This window comes from Vulpes vulpes, chromosome 13 (genome assembly GCF_048418805.1).
Source record: "Vulpes vulpes isolate BD-2025 chromosome 13, VulVul3, whole genome shotgun sequence".
Lineage (NCBI taxonomy): Eukaryota > Metazoa > Chordata > Mammalia > Carnivora > Canidae > Vulpes > Vulpes vulpes.
In genome coordinates this window covers 109,743,215-109,760,167 of record NC_132792.1, presented here as the reverse complement: position 1 = coordinate 109,760,167, position 16,953 = coordinate 109,743,215, and the positions used below count along the sequence as shown (strand labels likewise).

Below are 16,953 nucleotides of genomic sequence, written 5' to 3'. Positions count from 1 at the left end.
ATTGTTTATAACCTACTTTTAATTGAAATATTAATATTATGTTTTAGAGCAAAACCCATTAAAGTTTTTATGCAGAAATTTGTAAGATGCACCTAATAAAATTTAATATTCTTTTATATAGAGAAGCTCACAACAATTTCCCAAAATATCTTCTAACAATAAAGAAATGCATATTCCATAAAATAAAAGGAGAAAATCTTTCAAGTCATTTATTAACCAGAGAGTGAGAAGAAGATAAAATGGCAAACCTTCTAATAACTAGTCCAGCATAGGTTCCATTGTGAGCCAGGTACACATTAAAAAACAGCCATGGGTGTTAATTTTTATGAGGGTAAAATTTACATTCAGCAAATTGTCTTAAGTGCACTGTCTGACAAATGCATATCAAGACACAGATCATTTCTAACACCCCATAATGCTCTCTTGTGCTCTTCCCAGTTGACCCCATCACCACAGAAGCAGCTACTGACCTGATTTCTATCATTGTGGGTAAGGTTTGCTTATTCTAGAATATCATATAAATAGAACCATATGTAATTAACTCTTTTGTGTTCCACTTCTTTGACTCAGAATATTCTTGTGTGCATCTATTAATTTAATTTAAATTAAGTTTGTTAATTTAAATTAATTTAATAATTAAAATTATTATATTTAACACAGAAGCTGTTGGTTCTTTTTTATTATGGAGTAGTAGCCAATTGTATTAATATACCAATAACTTTTCAACCATTCTATATACACATTCTTTCCTATTTCAATTATTACAAATGAAGCTGCTTTCTTACACAAAAATTATTTGAACCTCTGTTTTAATGTCTGTTGGATAAATATCTAGGACTGGAATATCTGAGAAAATATATCAATTATGAATATTAATTCAAAGACAAATCTTGTGTACATTATTATAAAACAGCCAATCAGAAAATATTCCTGAGTTTTCTGAGGTTTGGACAGTCAACATGATTATTTGCCTCACTTTAGTGTAATGTCTGCAAGGAGATTGTTTCATCTGGAAAAGGTTACATATATGTCTTTACATATTGGCATGTGATTAAATACCAATAATTACCAATTTAAAGTGAATATTTCTAAGATATTCAAATAATCCAATCAAGGAAAACTTTGAGTGACTAGCTAAGTACATTTTTTCAATTGATAGCATTATATAAAAGCTACTCAAATATTATTTGACATTAAATTTAATATCAAAATCCATGTAGTCAAAGAATCTGACAGAATCAGGAAGAAAGAATTTGAGCACACTAATTTACCAATATCCTACAAACATTCTACTCTTTTTAGTGATGCTTTAGGTATTTACCATATATTAAATACAAATAGTCTTTGTTAGATTCCACAGGCTGCCTTGCTAATTGTCTTTCTTTTGTTCACTCTGAATGTCTTCAGCAGGTATTTACTGCTACAAATAGAGCCAGCTTTGTTGGGCCCTCCCACTGTCCTAGACATTTCTGCTTCCTCAGCCTTGCCCATTCCCTCCCTCCTTGGAGTATCGTTCTCTGTCTTCCTCTACCTTTCTACCAGTCGCCACTCAAGACTTCTCTGGTGGGATGCCTGGGTGGCTCAGTGGTTGAGCCTTTGCTTTTGGTTCAAGGCATGATTCTAGGGTCTGATGATTGAGTCCCACATCGGGATCCCTATGGGGAGCCTGCTTCTCCTTTTGCCTATGTCTCTGCCTCTCTCTGTGCATCTCTCATGAATAAATAAATAAAATCTTAAAAAAAAAAAAACTTCTCTGGTTCGTTTTAGCTGTTTGGATAAGCTTCTTTAGAACCACATTGGCTTTAATAAAATAATGTCATGTGACTTGACATTCATTTAGAACTCTCACAATTTTTTCTTTTTCTTTTTTTAGTTTGGCTCCACCCATCTATTGCAAACCTGTGAACATACAATGCCACCACTAAATACAGTGCTGAATGAGCCATAGTCTCAAATCACTGATGACTGATGGATATCCTTTTACCACTATAGTGATAGGTGTACCAGCGTTTGGGTAAAGCAGTACTCGCCTGCAATTAAGAAATTTTATGTTTTTTTTTTTAATTTTATGTTTTAAAAGTGCTTCATTTGTATCATTCTAGAATGGAGTAAAAGAAAATCCCTTTATTTACTCCATGTTTTCACAGTTTTGATTTGGCTGTGTGAGTCTTTGCTCCACAGTATGTAATTTCAGTCTTTTAAAAACATTATACTTCATACTTTATACCCCCATATCCTAATTTTTGGTGTGATTGACAAAGATCCTATTCTGGATTTTTCTTCTGTTTGTATAACTCTTTTCTAGGTAGATGACTAAAGTGCTGTTTGGTAGAAACTATACTAGATTCTAGTTCAGAAGAGTTGGGTCCCAGTTTTTGTATTGCCACTAGTATCACTTCTTGGGGTTTTAGATTCTTCAGTATATATTGAAATACTTGCACTTAGTATCTATTAGTTTTGAAACATAAGTTTTCTGACTAAAATATATAGATAATATGTAAAGATAATTATAGCAAATGTGGTAATCAACAAAAATTGAATGGAGGATTTTCTTGCTGTTGTTGACAATAAACATACTGTAAAATGTAATATGTGTTTAAAAAAATCATTCTTAAACTTACTTTGGTTTAGTAACATTCATCACACAGTATTAAAAGAAAGACTAGACATTTATTTTCTATTCCAACTTGATTTAAGAATAATGAGAGATATTAATAATAAGAAAAATTGAAATTATTGTTTAGATATGGGCTATGTGATGAATGGCCTGATGTTAAAATGAAAGCTTATTAGTAAAGCAGTGCTTGAGGAGCTCCCCACTGAAAAGTAAAACTTGGTGTGTCTTGACATTTCTTCCATGTGATATGGTAGTCAGAAAGATTGGGACAATTTAACCTTTCATCAAAGGAATAATTACATATATTGACATATACTTACTTGTTCAAATTTTCCTTGGAAGGACATGCAGTTGCAGTGTGGCAAGAAGAGTTCCAGAAGCCCATCCATATGATTTGCTTTAATGATTATATGAGCACTCATCCAATTGTCTATCTGGCATTCTGTAGATGTAAAACTTATAAGCAATCAAAAGCATAATGATTTATTTTTTTCTTTCACATTGCCTGCATCAACAAACAGCCAAATGAATTTTTCAGCTAAATCAACACAGTGGAGAAAAAACTTCCTACGGGTTGTTTGGTATAACTCAAATAGAACTCACGATTAATTTTGCTGGTAGTGGTTCCTCTTGCTTACAGGATTAGACAGTTATTTGCTCTTTTCCCATCATCAGTGGCAAATCTCTTAACTTAGGACAACACTCCTGTTGTGCACATTGTAGCGATGGATTATAAAGAAGAAAAATAAACCTGAAAACCTATGACCTGCTTTTTCTGGGTGCATTTTTAATTCTGGGTGTTCACAATGAATCTGTCTGTTCTAGTTTCCTAGAATGGCTCTCACTTTACTGCATACAGAAATTAGGAGTAGGGTCAAGAGACATAAAATGAAGAATCTTCCAACGAATTACTAAACTCTGATGTTTGAGAAGATTGCATTGAGATGAACCATCCCCAAAAGGAAAAAGAAAGAAAAAGAAAAAAAGAAAAAAAAGAAAAAGAGAAAAGCCCACTAAAAAAATTATGTATCTCATTTAAAAAAATCTGAGTTGATTTACTGCCGTTGTAATCAGGGGTTGCATGACCTTATACACTTTGCTACTCCATTCATAATAAATCTAAGCAGTTAAAAATAGATGAGCTTTAGAACAGATAATAAAAGAAACACTTCGAGGAAGTGCATGATTGTAAGTGAAAGGTCTGGCATGCCCTCACTGACCATCTCTGCTTAATCATCAAGGCCTGGTGGGCCAATTGGTTCAGCAGGTACTTTGGTTAAGGTAAGGAGTAGGATTGTCCATATTTACTTTTTTCTACTGGTTCTAAATGTTGAAGATGCACAGAGGCTTAGTTTAGCATCAGTAGCCTTTGGCTCCATCCCAGCTGTCACTGTTGTAGCTGGAACTGAGTCCATTTACTGGTGTAAGGCAACACATCAAGATTCAGGTTATAAATCTAGATGTCGTCCATAATCATGGATGGGGAACTTTTCAAGTCATCCAAGGCTCCTTATTTTGAGAAATGCATATATCATCCACTTAGAACTGGGAAAAAAATAAGTAAGTTGCTCTAAGGCCTTCCTCAGGAAAGAGAAACAATAAATGGTCTATTTGCCTCTTTGTCTTTAAAAAAAGGTGGAGGGCAGGACACCTGAGTGGCTCAGCGGTGGGACTGGGGCGTCTGCCTTTGGCTCAGGGAGTGATCCCAGGTCGGGGATCAAGTCCCATATCTGGCTGCCTGCAGAGAGCCTGCTTCTCCCTCTGCCTGTATCTCTGCTTCTCTCTCTCTGTGTCTCTCATGAATAAATAATAAAAATCTTTTTTAAAATGTGGAGGGAGAGAGCTTGTTGGTACAAAAGAAGAGTGAAGTTCATCTTTACTAATGAATAAAAAATGTAATTTTAAGACGTGTGGTAGATTGTACCATAGTTAACAAAAACAATACATGTTGTCCCGCCTCAGGGCACAATCGTATTTTCCTAGCCCATCAATGTTAAGAATGGCATATAACTTGTTTTGGCGAATGAAATCAAGTCTAAAGAATCTATAGCTATGTGCTTTTTTATTTTATTTTATGCTTTTATTGTTTATCTCTCTCTCTCTCTTTTTTATTTTTTGGTCCTTGAATGATTCTGCCAGAAGTTTGTCAATTAAATCAGATTTTTTCGAATAACTAACTAGTAGCATTGTTGAGTGTGTGCATTGTGTTTGTTTTCTATATAAAGTTTTTATTTTGTAATTTATTGCTATGATTTTGTTGTTACATCTTCCATAAAATCTTTAGGTTATTTTTGTTATTTCTTAATATTCCTGGAAACTGGAAAGCTCATTAATTTTCAGCCTTTATTTTTCTAAAGCAGCCTTTATTTTTATAAAGTATATATATGTTTCTTTCTGATATACACACACATGCACACACACATACACACATGCACACATATACATATATTTTCAAGACTACATAAATGTTAATCTGAGGGCCAGATTTTGAATAGTGGTATTTTCATGATCATTTAACTTAAAATATTTTCTAACCTCTAGTTCCATTTCTTCAATCTATGGACTATTGGAGAAATGTTTCTTAATTTCCAAATATCTTTCTCTATCATTTCTCATCTACTACAGTTATATAGTAGTTAGAGCAGACATTCTCCATGATGTAAATGCCTTGAAATATGTTAAGGCTTGCTTTATGATCAAGTTTCTGGTCAATTTTTATAAATGTACTTTTTGTGTTTGGAAAAAAAAATGACTACTTTGCATTAGTTGGGTGATTTTCTATATGTGTTCATTAGATAAATTTTATTTCCTTATTTTTTTGATTTGCTGTATCAATTACTGGGGTATATGTTTCACAATGATTGTAAATTTTCTATTTCTTTAAGTCCGTAAACTTTGGTTTATAAATTGAGGTTATATTTTTAATGCTATACATGTTAAATGTTTATATCTTCTTGGACCTTTGAGGCTCTTATTATTTTAAAGTAATTATCTTGATTGCCAGTGTGTTTATTCTATACAAATATTTGGATGACACGTAGTATTTGAATTTCAACATTTCTGTGGATTATGCTTTATATATATTTCTTATAAATAACATTTGCTTTTTTATTCTGATGTGGACAGGATTGTCTTTTACCTGATTGTCTTTAAATTTAATACAGTATAAGTTTACATCTATTATTTTAATTTTTGATTCTTTTCTACCTACAGTTAAATATTCTTATTCTTTCTTTTTATGGCTAAGTCTGGAAAAAATAGCAAAAAAAAAAAAAAAAAACCATAGATAACTAACCAAAGTACAAAATAAATAAAATCTTATATCTTCTTGGATTGTCATTAATGCTATTTTTACCCATAATATTTATGCCTGGCATTTTAATTCTATTTAAAAATACACCCTAGAGATTATTGCTGTTTTATACAGTCAGTATCTATTCACATTTGTCTACATGTGTAATCCTTTCATTCTGTTTTGTATCACAGGCAGGGTATCACTGAAATTTTTATCAGTAATCACATTCTCTCTGTCTGGAATCTATATTTTAGTAGTTCTTTAATAGGATCTTGGGTGATCAGTTCTCTTAGCTTTTGCTTTAAAACACCCTGATTTGGGATCCTTGGGTGGCTCAGTGGTTTAGTGCCTGCCTTCAGCCCAGGGCATGATCCTGGAGTCCCAGGATCAAGTCCCATGTCTGGCTCCCTGCAGGGAGTCTGCTTTTCCCTCTGCCTGTGTCTCTGCCTCTCTCTGTGTGTCTCTCATGAATAAATGAATAAAATCTTTAAAAAAAATAAAAATAAAACACCCTGATTTTCATTTCTGTTGCTACAGACTTTTTCCTTGCATATGGAGTCAATGTGCAGATGATCCCTTTGGGATTCTGAAGATACATTCCATGGTTTTTTGGCTTCAATTGTTGCATTTGTGAAGATAGCTGTCAATCTGCCACTCTAACGAAATCTGTGTTTCACTTGCTGGCTGGTTTGGTTTGCTTCTGACTTTCATTTTCAACACTTTCTCTGTGAAGTCTCCAGGTATGAATTTTTATTTCCTTGATCTTGCTTGGGGCTGAATCTGTGGAATGGTTTATTATTTGGTCTAAAGAATTATCAGTCATCATCTTTCTGTATACTATCTCTCCCTCATCCTGTGCCCACTGTTCTTCTTAGACTCATTTTAATTCCTAAAACTCTATTCTGTCTATTGAATTTTACATTTGTTTTCTTTCTGACTTCAGTAGGAACAATATCTTCTTACCTATCTTTGAGTGTACTAATTCTCAATTAGAATATGTCATTTCTGCTGTTAACGATTTCCATTGAGTTTTTAATTTACTTTATTGTAATTTATGTTTCTAGTTCTCTTCTGTTTTCTTCAAATCTGCCCTCATATACTTTTATTTGTCTTGTAGGTGTTGTCTGCTTGCTGTTTATTTCTTTAAAATGGTCATTTTGTAATCTGTGTTAGACAGTCCCAGTATAGTATCTGAAGTGTAAGTAGGTATCTCTCTGCCATCTGCAGTTTTCACTCTACTCATATGGCTTTGTTCTTTTGAGTGATGTGTTATTTTTAACTGCATGCTAGACACCTTCAATGAGTTTTGATGTCATTTAACATTTTTTTTCCAGTCCATTTCATTATTTTTTCAAAAGCCGTTTGTTTTCAATAACCTAACTCACCAGAACCAGTCAGGGAAGACTTATCCATGTTCTCTGTTAAAATTCACTTGGTGCATTTTAGCCAATAAGGAAAAAGAAGTAATAAAGGAGGAAATATTGTATTTTAGAGGACAATTTGTCTCATCTCCTTTTTATTATATTTCTTTACATTTAGTAACATCACTATTCTGTAAAACTGTATTGGTTCCCTTACAAGGAATTTATCTGAAGCTATATTTAAATATGGACAAAATGTATAAGCAATATTTTATATTTTATTAACATTATTTGACAAAATCTTAGAACTAAATATACAATACTGATGAAAAAACATGTAATATGAAACTTTATGTAGTGATTGATCAAGATTTATAAAGTCTTCTTAATGATGTAGGGAACTATGCATGAAAGATATTTAGTTTTAAAATGTAGCATATAAAGTTGTTTAAAGAGTGTAATCTAAATTTTGCATGATACAGAGGGAAGTTGCCTTTGAGTGGTAGAGAAAGATAGAATGTTGCTTTCTCTCCAAATTGGGGAAATTTCCATACTTTCCACTAAGATTATATATTACTTAAGAAAAAGGATGAATCTCAGATAACTAACATAAAACCAATGAAAGTATATGTGTGCTTATTTCCTCTGGTTTCACACAACGAAGGCTACACTTTCTTTTTTTACTTTGGTTTAACAATTCATATCTGAAAACCCTCATTTTAGGGAACTGCAACAATACAGAACACAACAAACAAAAATAGCAAGACAATAGCAACACTTCGGAAGAAAAGCTGTTATGGAAGTCTATCTTCTCTTTGTCATCTGCCTGCTTTACCCCATCAGCCTTTAGCCATAGCTCATTCTCCCGGCAAGCTTTTAAAATGTAGTTTTATCCATCCTGCTACCCTTGGCAGCTAGAGAGCCCAGCACATTTTGCACCACAGCCTTCTCAGTTTAGGCCTCCCATGTACAGGCTTCTTGCCCTTCCTTTCATCATCTATGCAAACTCTTTTAAGAATCAGAGCTCAAAATAAATAAATAAATAAATAAATAAATAAATAAATAAATAAGAATCAGAGCTCACATGAAACCTTCCAGGGCCATCCTATGGAGAGCCGCAGAACTGGCTCCTTTCAAATGTTATTTAACTTTCTTGTTACAGTTATTGGCAAAGATCTTGTCAGAGTATCACCTGCTTAGATTCCTATCCTTTAATCATTTGTAGAATATCTGTTTGTTGGTTATAACAAATATTTTCTTCAAATTTATTAAATCCAGTGCTCTTCTAAAGCAAAGTTCTAATTAAACCCCAAAGTATCGTGTCTCCCCTCCCACCCCATTATGGAGTTCAAGGTGGCACTCAGGCTAAGATTTTTATAATTTCTGCATAGTCACCAAATCTTCCCCATGGGTGAAAATTAAGTCCAGAAAAGTATGCTTCTAATTCTTTTCACCTTCCACTGTGCATTAAAGTTATCAATAAGGTAAGTTAAAATGAGCCTTTCAGCAGATGTCAGGGAAAAAAAAAGAAGACTGTCTTCGAAAGTATCAGGACAATGTGTCCAAGATGAACAGAACAGAGTATATCCTCTTTCTTTTACTCTTTCTTTCTTTCTTTCTTTCTTTCTTTCTTTCTTTCTTTCTTTCTTCTTTCGCTTTTTTCTTTTTCTTTCTTCCTGTTATCTGATATGCCAATATTATTTTTCTTCTTCACCTTCATAAATGAGGACAGATACCTCAAACTTCCGCACTTCCTTCTACCTTCTATGGTGTTTTGACAATTAAATATAAACGAATAGGCTTTTGTGTAGGACAGCCTAATTTAAAACTCATTTCTATATACTATCAGTATCCCGGATCTGGGACTATTTTCATTCCTCAAGAATATTTTAAAAACCACTATATACCTGTCTATATGTGCAGCCAGCCAGGATTATGCACAAATATTGCTATTTGCATGGTCTTTTCTCATTAATTTAATTGGCCTATAGTTATCTAGTCTCCCACAGGGAAACAAAATAGCATGAAACCCTTCACCATTTGTATTTTAAGAGGAGGGGGAAAATGCTTTATTTGGAATATTGCAACTTTTATTTGATGAAAGTTACTATTAACATATTTTCATAATCTTCTCAGCCTAGCAACAGCAGGAGTAAAAGGTGTGAGGGCCATGTAATATTCATGAAATTAAGACGACTTGAGATGAAAGGGAGTTCCATTAGAGAGACCAAGTGTGACAATATGACACATATTTGCATATTTTACACTTTAAATCTTTTCAGCACATCCAAGTTGATATATGGATGTAAACATGCATTGCCGGTTTTTAGCATATTATAAGCCCTCAAGACTTTGCATGCATTTTAATATGTTTCATTATTGCTGTAGATTTTAATTTCCAAACTGCACGGCTTTGATGGAAGGAAGCTGGAAGTCAAGGCATCTGGCCTCTGCCCCAGGCAAGCACAGCCTTTTCCTTGAATATTTTGGGCAGAAACCAGGCTATTTATTTGTGGGGCAGTGGGGGGAAATTTTTAAAAAATGTGCTGCCCAGAAGCACGTTTTGTTTGGTACACATACTAATTAAGTGTTAACTTAACCATCCTGGCAGGAAAGCTAAAGCGTCCAACTGTGGATGTGCCAAACGAGACACGTTGCGTAGAATTTTTGTAATCCCTTTTTCCCTCCGATCAGCCAGTCTCAAGTCTTCTACTTGGAGAGTAGAGATTATTGAAAGCAGTTCAAAAAATGAGTTTGAAACTGTTTATTTCTTAAAACAACTGGAAATATTTTTCAGCTGCCCATTCTATTTTCTGGAACATAGGATCTCTGGTTAGTACAGGAAAAGTTCTTCCCATGGACTTACAAGGACACATTTGGCCCAAAGAACATGGCACCTAAATAATTTTCTTAGAGTATTCTTTTTCTGCTTTACAAGCCTATATATTTAAATACCTAAAGAAGTGTGATCTTAATTTGCACATTTTCACCTAAGAAAAGCTGAGTTTAAAAAAATGTTAAAAATTGTCTGTTAGTCCTTTGTCTGGGCCTTTAATGAAGACAGATGACCTTTAAAGATAGTTTCTAATGGTCATATCAAAATTTATTTTTATTGATATTGAACCATCATGCTTCACCTACTAACTTCTCTCAAGTGTTCAATAGCATTTTATTTTCATTTCCAGGGCTACATTAAGCCACTGAGATCAAGAACTACTCCGGTTATGCATCTTCACATAAATGTGGAAAGTACATCACAATTATCAAGTATTTAGGAATGTATTAGAATATTCTGCAAATACATAATGCTGTAAGAAATGTACTAATAATGGAGAAGAAATCAAAATCTATATGGTTACTTTAAAGATGTTTTTAAACAAACGAGGGAAAGGTAAGGCTTTTTAAAAATATGTTTTACCATTCTGAAAGCACATTCATTTGCAAATGAAACAAATAAACAAGGAAAAATAGTCCTTTGATTTTTTTTAGTCATTCTTTGTCTTCTAAAACTTTATATGTAATCAAAAAAAAATATGTATAATTAAGCATAACTGGAATAATGTTTCCAAGAACTACCTGTGCATAAGGACAATGGTTCAATCAGAAACAGTGGAAGTTCTCACTTAATTTTCAAGCTAACATGCAATTTACCAAAAAGGTTCCTAGTACTGGGAACACTAGAGGATTGACATGGTTGTTTCCATTACTCTCCTCAGTGAATAACGTAGTATTTTCTTAAGGCACATAGATCTGACCATACTGATTTGGATGATGGAGGTTTGCAGTCATTTTTTGATTCTCTGAGCTGTGCCATTTTTCAGCTTCCCAAAGTTGAGCTTTCTTATGGATAGAATCACAACTCCATGGTCCTATTTTCTGAGCCAATGTTGACGAGGAGGGCAAGTTTATCAGTTAGGAATTATGAAGTCACCGACTCCTAACATAGTGATGCCCCTTGGTAGTTGAGCTACCAAATATTTGCAAGACTGGATGGAACAAGGATGAATCTTAGATTCTGTAAGTGTATCCTATTGGAATCATATGGTCCTTCCACTGAGTCACATTTCATTCCTATACCTTCCTCTTCTCTTTTATTCTACATAGTAAAAAAATATATATATACTCTCCAGTCAGTGGGCCCTAGATCTCAATCAACTTGGACTGCATCCTAGTTCCCTATCTAGTCCTTGCTAGATCTACCCCCCAAGTAACTGAATTCCTCAGTTCACATCCCCAGCCATTATCTGGAAATCTGCCGTGAATGAATTGCTCTCCCACAACAACGTAGTATGCTGACTAAATACAATAAACATTGTTGTCATGGACTGTGCTCTGCATCATCACTGGATTTCTTCTCCTGGTACATACTGACCTATGGCTGGGCTTGCTACTTTCCTTTGGGAAAAATCCATCATCTTTGTCAGAGCCAATCCCTTCTGTCAGCTATATTTCTCTTGCTCTTTCCAGCCTTGCCCTCCTCACCTCAGATCCTACACTTTCACAATGGCTTATCCCAGAGCATCCTTCAATTAATTCACCTCCATGCAGCCACATTCATGGCCCTGCTTTGAGGGCTAAACAGGCTCTGAATGTCTGTCTGCCATCACTGATGGTATTGTGTGCTCTGTGAATCACATTTGTCATAAATGAATAGAGAACATTTGTTGACATATCATCTTTGAATATTTGATCAAATGAGTTAACTCACTTACTAATTCACAGAATATCAAGTTCTTCTGAATGTCTCACAGTCCTTCAGGTGAATTAGACAGTGACACAAATGGTAAAATTCCCCTCATTTGTGTTCTGTGGTTCTTTTGTGGTATAACATCTTGTCTGCATGATTATTTATTTCTACTTTGAATCTTACATGACATTTAATCAAAAACCACAATCAGAAAACTAATTTAACAAGGGTACATAACTCACGCTGAACCTTTTTACCTTAGAATGGAAACTGCAAACACAAAATAATAAAAAGAAGTATGATATGTCATGAAAATAAGAACTGCTTTCATTAAATGCTTATTACGAGTCAAGCACTTTACCTGAATTACATTACTTCTTCCTCATGACAGTCTTATGAGGTAGGTTCAATTATTTTTATCCCCATTTCAGAGGAGAAAACTGAGGTTTAGGAAGGTTAAATAACTTTCCTTATATTATGCAGCCGAGACACAGAAGCACATTGCTCTAGACTTAGCCACCAGACTATAAGACTTGTAGGGCTTGCGCTTTATGGTATCCAGCCTGCCAGTTATAGGTTTAAACAGTTCCTGTTTCTCTTCCAACTCAAATATTGTAGAAAGAAGACCTCTTGCTTCTCTACTGTGCAAGTAGAAGAAAGAATAGAGCTTTTGTGTCCTTCACCAAAGCTTTCCTCCTTCTCTCCCCAGCAAGTGCCAGATGCTGGGTCAAATGTTTTAAATGTTCCATGTTTACTGCCTCATCAAAAATAAATATCTTGTCCTGCTAGCAAGGTCTTCTATATTCTTAACTGCCCCCCACCCCCGTAAGCCATTTTCCCAGTTTTCCCAGTCTTTCCATATCTACCAACTATTTCTGACAGACAGGGGGTCTCTCTGTTACCATGCAGGTATCTCTGTCCTAGTGCTGTCCTAAAATGGTTTCTCAGAATGGAATGCTTGCTGTGGCTTTCTCAAACCAACCTCAATCCTTTGCTGCTTGTGAGAGATCAGAGTTACCCTTCCCTCACAGAATTTTCTCTTTGCCTGTACCCAGTCCCACATTTATTCACTTAACTGTTAATTATTGGCCATTTACTTACTGCCAGGGACTGATCTAGCCTCAGACGGCAAGATAATGAGTAAATCAAACTGAGTCCTACTCTTCTTGAAGTGCACACATGAGGATCAAGAGCTGAATACACAATCACAACAAACTGATGATTGTTACTGCAGAACACCACTGAAGTACAGGTAATGGTGCCAGGCTTTTCAAAGATGGCAGCCCGGGGAGGGGCAGAAAGGGAGTCAGTGGGCCCAGATTGCTCATCCTATTCAGTGGTCAGAGAAAAGTCTGGTGAGTCAAGCTGAAGCCAGAGTAGCAAGTTCCTTAGAGCCACGATGAGGAGATCAGGGTGTTTTAAGAGCCAGGACAAATGATTGGATGATTTTAAACATGAAAAGAGGTGTGAAAATTGAGGCTGTGTGTGAACTTGAGAACATTGTTACATTTGCCACTTAGAAAGATCACTCTGCTTCATTGTGTAGGATGGATTGGCCAAGGGCATGGCTAGAAGTATAGGAACCACTATCAAACTAGATATATTCCAGGTGAGTATAGATGGTGGCCTCAACAGAGTGATGGCAGCAGGGACCAGAAATAAGTAGACACGTTCAGAGATATTTAGGGGTAGAAACCACAGGACTTGTCAATTGATCAAACATGGAAGATCAGAAAATTAGAGGAGTTGAGGGTTCCGCCCACGTCTCTGACTATGGAACCTGAGTACATGGAGGTGAGAGAAGGACAGGTAAGGAAGTTACAATAATTAGTACAGATTATACTTGAATAGCTGTGATTATGTGTTACCCCTTATTATCAGGTGTTGAGCCAAACTGTGTCTTTTCCATCCAAGTAGATCATACACTCATAAGTCTAGGGATTGTCTAGTTTTATTTCTTCTGCATCTCCCCAATAGCTCAGCATCAAGCTAAAAACTCAATAAGGGATCAATAAATATTTTTTCAATAGTTTGCTGGATTAGTGCTGAGAAGTAAGACATTAGGTTCTGGCTGAGGGCTATCATTATTGGATATATTTTCCCCAATTATAAAATAACAACTGAACTTTACATGTACAGACAGTGTTTACTTTGATATATCTGATCTCAGAATGGGATTTCTAAAATCTGCTTCACAGAAAACATGCAGTTATATAGTGAAGGTGGATAGGGGGGAGAATTCGGTTTTCAGAACCTGAGAAGACCAAAGCATATTAAAAATATTCCTGTGAAATTGGGGGAGGTAGAAAAAATAACAAGTCTGGCCAACCTTCTTTTTGTGTAGAAATTCAGTCAGGCATTGCTGTTCCTGTCCCCTGGGTTTGTACTTTTCCTCTCTCCATGACTATCTATCACTGCTTGTAAAACTCCTCCACTAAAAGATCTTAAAGTTCACAGTAAAGCAATGCAATTATTCTGAGTCATTCCTTCTTACCTTTTAACCTAATCTTCAGAGGTGCCGGGACTGAAGAAGCATGGCTCCTGCCCAAAATGAGCCTAATCTTGTCTCTGAAAATAGCACTTCCTTGCCAAGAAGAACTTTCTCCTTTTGAATGGCTGCAGTGATGAGAGAAAGGAGCCAGGCTTCATTAATGGCCCTAGGCATGGTGGGCATGAAGTCAGAGCACCCTTCCTTTCTACAGAGAATATAGCTCTGGCTACTTTACTAAAGCTTTTTCTTTCCTTTTTATCCTTACAATGGCTGTTGGCAGAAAGCTTTCAAACAGCTCATTACTGATCTCTAATTCAATAACCTACAAGGGTGAGGGGGAGAGCAATGTAGATGCATATTTAACTATAATTTCTTGGAATGCCTACTACGTGGCAGTCCCTGGATTAGATGTCGCCATGACAACTCCCTAAACTGAGAGATATGAACCTGGCTGGCAGCTAAAAGGCCAGCTCAGATGCTGTAGGAAAATCATCAAAGCTGGGAAATTTGAACCCAGATCTTCAGATTGCGAATGCATCGATCCTTTTTCTACCTTTAATAACTGACTGCCAGAAAATGAGCTCACCTTTACATTCACCTCAAAATGAAGCCATTAGAAAGAAATGGCATCTTTTGCTTATCTTTTTCTTTCTGTCAGCTTCCAAGCAGCCCATGCATTAACCAGCCTGGCTGAAAATGAAAGGTACTGTGGCCCTCCTGCTATTGGCATGTACTCATCCCTCCACCTGGACTATTCATCCACTGTCTCCTACCTATCTTAGCTGAACTCCCTCTCTCTATATTTTCCTCTGTTCCCTGCAAGTTCTGATTCTCTATAGGTCCTATCAATCAGTATTTAAATTTGTTCAAATCTCTCCTGATTTGCAGAAAACACACACACACAGACACACACACACACAGAAATATAGCCTCTTTTATTCTATGAACAAAAATCTACCTCACTGTTTAAGAAAATTTAAATAAGCTCATGAGTCAAGTATTTAGCATATAGTAAATGAACAATAAGTTTGACCTGTTCCTCTACACAGATGTTGTAACACATTGCATCTCAATCCTTATCTGCCTTGGCTATGCTTTCAGGATTCAGCACTGTAAATCTTGTTGCATATCACTTTCTCCTCTTGTCTCTTATGATAACCCCACTAGCTTGTTTTTCCTCTCTTTCTCTGGCTGTTCTTTCTCAGATTCCATTTTTTAATGTTAGATGTCTTTGGTGTTCTGACTTATACCATTTGCTTCACTCACACTATATTCTTGTCCTTGTTCCTGTCATCATCTGTCCCTATAATTAGCAATTTGACGAATCCCACTTTATTTTTTAACCCTGAATGTACATATCCAAGTTCATACTCTAAATACCTATTTTGATAACTCAGAATCACTTCAAACTCAGCACTTTATTTTAGAAAATCACTTAGGACATGAGGAGGGTAAGTCACTATTCAGGGAAAGAGTAAATATTGTTATATTTTAAATTAGGGGCAATAGGGATGGAGATAAACGGATAGTTTCTAAATATATTTAGCAGGTTGAGTTCAAGGATTTGATGGCTGATTATATGCAAGACTGAAGGCAGGAATATAAAATCCATAATGTAAATCTACTACCTTAAAGTTTGAAGGAGAGAAAACAATAAACATAGATGTAGATGAAGCTAGAGAGGTGGGCATGAGTCAGGTAGTGAACGGCCTTACAAGCATTTGGGCTTTTTTTTTTTTTTTTTTGAAGGTTAAAATTTTATTCAGCAAGGCTCAAACAATTACATGCTAATTTCCAGCTAGGTTGCACCAAAAATGACTTAAAAATTTCCTTTTGCGGGGATCCCTGGGTGGCTCAGCAGTTTAGTGCCTACCTTCGGCCCACGGTGTGATCCTGGTGTTCTGGGATTGAGTCCCGCATCGGGCTTCCTGCATGGAGCCTGCTTCTTCCTCTCTCTCTGCCTGTCTCTGCACCCCACCTCTGTGTCTCTCATGAATAAATAAATAAAAACCTTTAAAAAAATTTCCTTTTTGTATCCCTCAAGAACTGGATTCCTGTTATATAAAAGCTTTGTTCTTTCTTTAGACCTACAAAGAAGTATGTACAGTTGACTTCACCAAATGACTTATTCCCCTTTCCCATATTTAGAAATCCCTTATCATCCCTCAGACAGTTCCTTCTGGAGCAAGCTTCCTCCTTTCCCCCAGCCAGCCCCAGTGGGTTCACCTTTACAGGCTCTGGGACTAGGACAGGAGGTAAAACATGTGACTGTTTCTTCACTGGGAAGCATTTGGGCTTTATGCTCACTGCAAAGGGGGGCTACTGGAAAGTTTTAGACAAGGGAATGATATAATCAGATATGTCTTACAGGGAGCTTACTTTGATTGCTTTGTGGACTTACCCTACAGCTGGGTAAACAAAAGAGATGCATATGAAAAAATAACCAGAATCACTAATGATTAAGTTGTGCCAACATGATTAATGCAAGTAATAAATGTGGTT

General features: G+C 35.7%; 1 non-coding gene across 1 annotated transcript; it reads right to left on the bottom strand.

Annotated features, from left to right (window-relative positions):
- Positions 1–16,611: 16,611 nt before the first annotated feature.
- Positions 16,612–16,736, bottom strand: LOC112918986 (small nucleolar RNA SNORD22). The gene has a single exon (XR_003234799.1). It is a non-coding gene; the product is annotated as a small nucleolar RNA SNORD22 (small nucleolar RNA).
- Between the last annotated feature and the right edge of the window lie 217 nt (positions 16,737–16,953).